The sequence below is a fragment of the Peromyscus californicus genome, unplaced genomic scaffold (assembly GCF_007827085.1).
Source record: "Peromyscus californicus insignis strain IS unplaced genomic scaffold, ASM782708v3 Scaffold_4__1_contigs__length_199733344, whole genome shotgun sequence".
NCBI classification, from domain to species: domain Eukaryota; kingdom Metazoa; phylum Chordata; class Mammalia; order Rodentia; family Cricetidae; genus Peromyscus; species Peromyscus californicus.
The window spans coordinates 81637377-81646115 of NW_026294562.1; the positions used below are offsets into that span (position 1 = coordinate 81637377).

Genomic DNA, 8739 nt, shown 5'->3' on the forward strand with positions numbered 1-8739 from the left:
GGTAATGCATTTGTGCAGAGAGAAAACTCAGTTTCCCTGTCTATAAAATGGAGAGTCACACTACCCCCCTTTGTGACTGCTAAAAGAATTCAGTGACATAATGCAAGTGCTTGCATGTAGTATATATCACTGCCCTGGGCTAGGGGGTGCAGCAGATGCTTAGCAAAACCCAGTTTGAGTGCAAAACCCAGGATCCAATCCCCAGCATCCAACAGAAAACCTCTGCTTGTGGCTACTGTATTGACGGGGAGAAAGCTATGCAGAATCCTCATCTGCATTCAGACCATTGTTGACAGTGAAAGTCAGCAGAACAGCTGTTTCCAGGGCAATGTGGGAACCTTTGAGGAGGAGCTGAGATGCCTCTTGGAGGGTCTCCAGGGAAGAGCTTTGGCCTGTTAGACTGCCAGCCCCACCAGGAGCAACCCTGTCCACCTCAGGCCAGCCCTACTGGCAAGGCCCTCTTGGGAGTTGCAGGATTGAGATGAGGATGGGAAGGGGATCTCCAGGTGAGGGGCAGAGAAGGCTCCAGGGAGCTGAGCATGGCTTACTATTCCAGGTGTATTTTCAGTGTCTATTTTAATACTCGCACGCACCCATCTCCTGCCATACCTCCTTCCCACCCTTCTGTCAGTCTTACTTTACAGATGTTCACTGAACATCAGCTTGGAGCCTCAGCTCCCACAGTAACCAAACACCCTCACTTTGTCCCTGGTTTAAATTCCTACAGAGTAGGTTATAGTACACAGCATATGAAGCATCCCCAGTTCCTGCCTGGGATGTCTCCAACCTCTGAGTGCCTCTTCCCATGAAACCCCAGGTTCTGCCACCAGCAAAAGAACCCAGTGAACCCCTAGCCAGTCAGTGGACCAGAGCCAGGGTGGGGTGGGGGACTGGTACTCTCCGCAGCATACCTAGTCCTAACTTGATCTTTCAGCGTTCCAGGCATAAGTGACAGTGTGTCTGGCTTTGCCCCGCCCTCATGCTCTCCTTGAGGAGCCAAATGTCAGCCCTGGGGCAGCCCTAGGAGCATACTCTGCAAAGCCTGCTCTCAGGCACTCTGGCCCAGATCCCAGGGTGGGAAACCTCAGTGGTGCCCCCTGGGATTGTATTACACAAACTGCCTGGAGGAGAAAACAGTAAGGAACTGGGCAAGCCTTGGTGCCTGGAGAGCCCGACCGGAACGGCGGCGCAGGGATGCCCCCGAGACCCTCCCACCCGCAGCAGGTGGAGGCCATGTCTCCTAGAGAGTGAACTCTGTCCTGAAGCTCTCCCTGGAGTCATCAGCCCTCCGTGCCAGCTCCTGCTCTTCTCCCTCCAATGCAGAGGGTTGGGTGCTGCAGTCAGGGCTCTCTGTTCCGGCAGGCTCAGGGCTGTGTCTCGCACTTCTGGCCTCCCCTCCTGCCTCTCCTCTCTTGCCTCCCTTGGATGAGCACTTACTATCTACCAGGTGCCAGGCATGTTCTTGCTACCTGGCACTTGCCACCCCCTCATCTGTAAGCAGTCCTTCAAAGGCTGCCCTTAAATCCACAGCCTCAGACCCAAGTTTCTGTACTTCCTTTCTCTAACACAATCCACCCAGGCCGAGACCAACTGCTTCTCACTGTGGTGTGAGAAGGGGGCAGAGGTGATCTGCTCTGTGTGTGAGGGTGTTGTCACCAGGATTCAAAGAGGGAAAAGCACACACACACACACACACACACACACACACACACACACACACACACACACATGTATAAACATACTCCCTAGTCTAAGAATGCCAGCAATCCCAAGCAATGGGATGGGATCTTGTTGGCAGAGCATCAGAGTCTGCTGGAAGTGCTAAGAGGAGCCAGATCAGTAGTTCCAGAGCCCACACCTGCGAATGAGCTCCCTCCCCACACATAGAGGGAAAGCAGCAAGCCTGCTTAGCTTTGTCCCTGAGGTCTGTACCCCAAGGTCAGCAGGGAAGGGAACAGCCAGGCTTGCCCAGGTATTTCCAAACCCGCTGCCACACTCCTAAGATTCTCCCAGTCAAGTGGTGCTGGGGTGAGGGAGGGATAAAGTTGAACGCAGACTGTTTTTACTGTGTGGCCTTGGGCAGTTTGGGAACCTCTCAGAGCCTCCAGGGTCCTGCACACTGTCTGGTGACAAATGACCTTCTAGAAAACTCAGAGTTATGGCTAGGATAAGGATCTTTAGTGTCAAAATGAATAACTAACCTCTTTGAGGTAGCTTTCATCTCTAATCTCAGGGCTCAGGCTAGCCTGACTAACATAGAGCCCACTTCCCAAACGAAAACAAACAGGGGCCTGCAAGATGGCTCAGTGGGAAAGGGGCTTGCTGCCAAGCCCTAAGTTCCATCCCCAGGATTCACACACAGCAGAAAGAGAGACCTGACTCCTACAAGTTGTCCTGTGACCTCCATACACCTGTGGTGGCATGTTCGTAACAACATAAATATATAACTGTAATAGACGGAAACAAACAATAACATCTCTCAGAACACAACTTCTTTCAGGTCATTTCAAATCTAGTTACATCACACTCATGTATTCAGGATTTACTGTGGGTCAATCACTGGGGTAAGTGCTTCTCCCTTTAGCCCTCAGAGTGTCCATCTTGAGGTGGAGGGAAATCTTTATTTCCAGTTTATGATGAGAAACCCGAGGCACATAGAGGTTATGGGACTTGCCTGAGTTTCATGGTGCCTAAGTTGGCAGGGCTGGATTTGAATCTCTGTGATTTGTGGGATAATAAGCCAAGACCGAGAATCACAGCAATTTGTGATTAAGACAAAACCACAGCATTTTGTGTGTAAGACAGCTGGCAAGAGTTTATCTGACTCCACATTTTGTACTTTGCATTATAAAACCATAATTTCTAATTTGTTCAAAGTCAGTGATAATAGGAAATACAGACTTGATCTCTCCTCACACTGTGTGTGTTCGTGTGTGTGTGTGTGTGTGTGTGTGTGTGTGTGTGTGTGTGTGTGTGTGTGTGTCTAGGCCAGAGTTAATTTTGGGTGGCATTCCTTAGGAGTGGACCACTTCGTTGTTTTTGAGATGGGGTTTCCAGCCAGGGCTGGGGCTTGCTGGTTAGGCCAACAGCCTGGCCATGGAGCTCCAGGGATCGTCCTGTCTCTACCTCCCCAGTGCTGGATTGCAAGCATGTGCCACCATGCCCATCTTCCTCTGGGAGTCAAACAGGCTCTCATTTTGTGCAGAACTTAAACCTGAAGTCTTAGGATCTGATTCCAGTTGCTGGTTTCAGCCGCCCTGCTCCCCTGAGCCTGACCTGTGATGGCCCCAGGCAGCAGAGCCCTGTGTGTGCACAAAATGACTTAGTATTTGTATAGGGCCTACGAGGCCAGCACTTTGCCTACCCCATTTTGCAGGTGGGGAAATGAAGCGTGGAAAGAGTCACTCAGTTGGGTCCACATAGCTGAGAAGTGTCAGAACCAAGGTTGGAACTCAGGACAGCCGAAGTCGAAGCTCCTGTTTTGCTGTTGTTGTTGTTGTTGTTGTTGTTGTTGTTGTTGTTGTTGGTGGTGGTGGTGGTGGTGTGTGTGTGTGTGTGTGTGTGTGTGTGTGTGTGTGACTGAGAATCAAACCTAGGGTCTTGCCCATGCCAGGCAAGTGTTCTACCATGGAGCTACACATACCCAGTTACCTAAGTGAATTTTCTTTTTTTCGTTTGTTTCAAAATATAAACCATAAACCAGTTTAAAGTGCACAGTTTGGGGTGACTAAGCACACTCTGCCATTGTGCATCTGGCACTGCTGTCCTTTCCTAGAGTCCTTCATCACCACTAGCAAGAGGGACTCTGCGCCATGAAACAGCCCACACCCTCCCCAGCCCTCTCCCCGAGGACCTCGTATATGCCGGCTCCTACAGAGTTTGCTCTTTTGTTACTCCAGCCTCTGCTTTAAAAATCAAATTCTCATTGAAAACCCGATCCATGGGCCTGGAGAGGAGGCTCCGTGGACTGGGTGCTTTCTGCACAAGCATGAGGATCTGAGTTCGGATCCCCAGCATCCACATAAAAAGCTGGCCTGGAGTTCCCTAAGTAGACCAGGCTGGCCTCAGACTCACAGAGATCCTCCTGCCTCTGCTTCCTGAGTGCTGGGATTAAAGATGTGAGCTAACATGCTGTGCTTGCCTCCTGGCTTTTTGTTTGTTTGTTCTTGGTTTTTCAAGACAGGGTTTCTCAGTGTATCTGTGGCTGTCCTGGAACTTTCCCTGTAGACCAGACTGATCTTGAACTCAGAGATTCACCCTGGGGAGGGGGGATGGTTTCAAGATAGGGTTTCTCTGTGTAACAGCTTTGGCTATCCTGGAACTCACAGCGATCCTCCTGCCTCTGCGTCCTGAGTACTGGGATTAAAGGCGTGCTCCACCACCACCCGGCTGCCTAAGGCTGTTTCCTATATGTGGACTTTCTTTCTCATGTACATCCTTCAAAACCTCCCTTAGAGATTTCCTTCTTCTTTGTGCCTTTCCTTAAAATGTTGTCACAGGATCTGACCAGTTAACCTGGCCATTATCACAGAGTGCTGAGGTCGTATTTACTGTAATCCAGGCAGTAGTGGAGTGGTTTAAGCGTATTGACTCATTTAATACCTGAAATAACCCTTCAAAGCAGGCATTATGTATCACCTCAGTTCCCCACAAGGAAATAGTCACAAAAGAGCCAAATTAGAGACCCGAAATGACACAGTTTATCCAAATCACCTGGGAGACAGAAGTGGCTTTGGAGTCCTGGTGTTACTTTCTATTGTGCTATTCTTGGGGAATAAGGGGCGGCCTCCAGGGGCCTGTGGGATCTTGGAGGTTCCCATCTGGTCTAAAAGGAAACCGACTAGCTCTCACTGCTTAAAATCTCAGAACTAACCCACAATTTTGAAGATTTATTTATTTTTTTAAAGTTGTGTGTGTGTGTGTGTGTGTGTGTGTGTGTGTGTGTGTGTGTGTGTCTGTGTGTCTGTGTCTGTGTGTCTGTGTGTGGGTAAGTGCATGTGAACACTGGTGCCCAAGGAGACCAGAGGTGTCAGATCCCCAGGAGATGGAGTTACAAGTGTCGTGAGCTGCCTGACATGGTGCTGGCAACCAAAGTCAGGCCCTCTGCAAGAGCAATACATGCTCTTAACAGCTGAGCCATGGCTGCAGACCAGCTAAGCCACACCTTCCAAGGAGAGTGTGGGGCTGGGGAGATGGCTCCGTGGATAAAGCGCTTGCTGTGCAAGTGTGAGACCAGAGGTCACAACCCCAGAGTTTACATAATAGAGGGTGTAGAAGCCACCTGTAATCCCAGTGGTCGGGGAAGGGGCAGAATCCTGGGGCAAGCTCAACGTCTAGACAAGCCAGATCAGTGAGAGCTCCAGGTTCAGTGAGAGACCCTGCCTCAGTAAGAAAAGTGGACAGGCTGGAGGAAGACACCAGATATGAATGCATGTGAACACACACACACACACACACACACACACACACACACACACACACACAGCCTCATAAAGGCTGCCCAAAGGCTTTCTTTTAATTTTTTTAAATAAAAGTTTTATTTGTTTAATTTTATGTGTATGGGTGTTTGCCTGCATGTATGCACCAGGTGTGTGCTTGGTGTTCACAGAGACCAGAAGAGGGCATTAAATTGGAGCTACAGATGGTTGTGAGCCACCATGTAGGTGATGAGAATCAAATCTGGGTCCTCGCAAGAGCAGCCAGTGCTCTTAACCACTGGGCCATTTTTCCAGCCCCCTCATCCTAGGCTTTGTTTATGACTTCAGCGGTGTCCTGTATTCTAAAGGTAGACACCAGAAGTCATTTCTGCATCTTAGTTCGGGGCTGGATGCACAATTGGACCTTTTTTTTTTTTTTTTTTTAGTATGTTTTTAGGTCTAAACAATGGCATGTTTAGACCCTGATGTGAGCTTGGCTTGGCACTCTGTGACAGATATATCTTCCTTGGCTCCTATCGGTGCTCAGGACTCTGGCTGCCCTTGAGGTGTGGAAGAGATCCTAAGTGGTAACTCAATATTGCCTACAGCACAGGACCATTTTAGGGTCTCCCCTGCCCAGAACAAGACTTTCTGAATTTTATTGGATCATCCTCTTGAACACCCAACAGTTTGGAAAGACTATTATCACTAAGCCCATTTGACAGACGTGAAAACTGTGGCTCAGAGGCAGGAGTGGATTTGCCTGACCTGAGAAATGACAAAGCTGTAATTGAAAATGAAGTATTTCTGCTTTTAGCATTTTGCTAGCCTGGCTGTTATCCAACATTCCAACAAACTGTTTGTTTGTTTGCCTGTTTGCTTGTTATTTTATTTCGGTCTTTCGAGACAAGCTCTTGCTATGAAACTCTGGCTGGCTTGGCATTTGCTATGCAGTCAAGGCTGGCCTCGAACCTGCAGTTCACCTGTGCCTCTTAAGCACTGGGATTACTGGCATGTAGCACCATGCCATGCTACAGCAAACTTTTGATGGTCCTATCATACCTTTGAGGATGGACATAATTTTCTTGCACTATTATCTGGACCCAGAAAGTGTGGGGCACATGACCAGGAGACTGGGCACTTGGTTTAAGAACCCATGGTACTTAAATGTACGTGTCTCTCTGTGTCTGCACACCATGTGTGAGTATTCTCGGAGGCAGGAAGAGGGTGGCAGATCCCCTGAAGCTAGTTACAGATGGTTGTGAGCTGCTTGACACGGGTGCTGGGAACTGAACTTGGGTCCTCTGGTTTTTAATCACTCTGCCTCCTACTGGAGAGTGAGAACGACACTGGTGGCAGTTAGAGAGAGCCCCCCAATGGGCTCTTTGGTGCCATCTCTGTCCACTGGGCACAGACAGCAGAGCTTGAGGACTGGCTCTCTCCTGGCCCTTGGACTCAGTGGAAGCTGCAGGTAGAGGGAAATGGGTTTGTTCTTGACCACAGATAGCTAGCACAAAGGTGGGCTTACCTGTCCATATGTCTGTGTGCTTTGGAATCTGTCTTTTGTCAATGTGTACTTGTATTCACATGGCTGTCTATAAATGTATGCATACATGGCTTCTGGGTATGCAATGGAAAAGAAGGGACCTTGTCCCCCAAATTCATACCCTGTGAAATTAGTTGAGAACAAAGAACAAGAATTCGAACTTGACCCCAAAATGGTAATTTATGTTAGCTCCATGTCTATGCAGTAACATAGATGATTCTAGAAGGAATATATGGGGTTGAAGGTAAGTCACTATTGTTCAATGGTGTGGATAGATCATACAATTAACATTATATATCTGCCCCCACTTTACTATTTTACATATTTCCTAAGGGCTTGTATATGTGATGTATAGGTACTGAGAAAGGTCTAGAAGAAATATTCCATTTGAAGATGGTGGTTACATTTAGGCAGCAGGGAGAGCAAGACTTTGAAGGTTTAAGAGGAAGGGGGTTGGTCCCTTGTGTTGGCTTGCTGGCAGATGTCCCATCACGGAACTATCCAGAGCCTCACCCAGGAATTACACCAGACCGAGCTGCTCCAAGCCCCTCACTGACAGAGATTGCTTTTGAGTGGGAAAAACTGCAGTTTCCTCCCTAAACCCTGTGCCTCAGTTTCCCCCTCTGTGTTCAGCACATCTATGCCATGTGACATTCTCTAGACATTAACTGTGTGCTAAAAATTCCGGAATGGTGGAAAGACAGCGTAGGTTGGAACCTGGATCTGGGTTCCACCCCAGTATTGCCTCTTACATCGGTGTCCCTCAGAGTTGGCTGGCCTGGCAGAGGAGGTGACAATCAGGCTCTGGGGTTAGATGCTTGGGCTCAGATCTGCCCGCAGCGCCTTGTCTCTGGGATCCTTGCAGGAGTGCGCGCCCCCGCCCCCCCCCCCGCCCCCGCCTCCCTCATCCTCGGGTTCCTCTCTGTGGAAGAGGAGAGCCCACCTGGCGGGGCTGCTTGATGGCGACATGGGATGCGCTCTAGTTTTGCTTTTGTCGGCTCTTGAACTACAGCTCGCCCCGCCCATTCCGCGTGAGGACTTGACCACAGCCCTTCCCTCCAGCTGAGACAGGAGTACGACCCTCGCTGGGTCTCTCCCGGATTCGCTGAGCGAATCTTCCCTCTGTCCTCCCTGCATCCCCAGCGGGTCCAGTCCCACCGTGTCCTCAATGGCGAGTTTGGCGGCGGCCAGACGCCCCAACGCCCTCGGGTGGGAAACTGAGGCTGGGTGGCGGGCTCTCAGCTGCTGTCAGGGGCCAGACTGCGGTCACTGCCCGTGTGCGCGCGCGGGGGGGTCGCTGTCATACCTGCTTAGGCTGCGGCTGGAGTCTGCGGTGATGGCAGCTAAGGTGGTGGCGTCGGAGTGGCTGTGGCGCTGGGTCACCTGTAGAGTCCGGACGCTGTAGGCGGAGGGAGCGCGGAGGGCGGGGACCGCCCGGGAGCGCCTGCGGGCGGAGCCTGCCCGCCTGGGTTAGCCTGGTCAGCTGCACCGTCAAGCTCCAGGGCCACCCACCTCACGGGCTCCAGGCTAGGTGCAGAAATCCCTTCCTCCGTGTGTCCTCATAACCATCATACACCACATGCATAAACTCTCCATCCTGCCCTACTCATGAATCTGTCGCACTCAACTCGCTGGAGCACATCATACGCACCGCACCGTGACAAGTCACTGGTTGCAGCCCTGTTCTACTGGTGCTGAGATTTCTCTGCACAAATTGGGAGTTTCAGGAAAGCTCCCGCTGTTGGTCTTCCCAGAACATTCTTGCACCTGGCTGGT

The 8739-nt window shown here is 50.5% G+C and overlaps 1 protein-coding gene across 1 annotated transcript in view; it reads right to left on the minus strand.

Annotated features, from left to right (window-relative positions):
- The window catches only part of Scnn1b (sodium channel epithelial 1 subunit beta), a 62871-nt gene extending 54359 nt beyond the window's left edge, over nucleotides 1-8512 (minus strand). The window contains 1 exon segment of the mRNA XM_052761306.1: nucleotides 8270-8512. The gene's annotated coding sequence lies outside the window, so the exon portion shown is untranslated.
- Nucleotides 8513-8739: the final 227 nt, after the last annotated feature.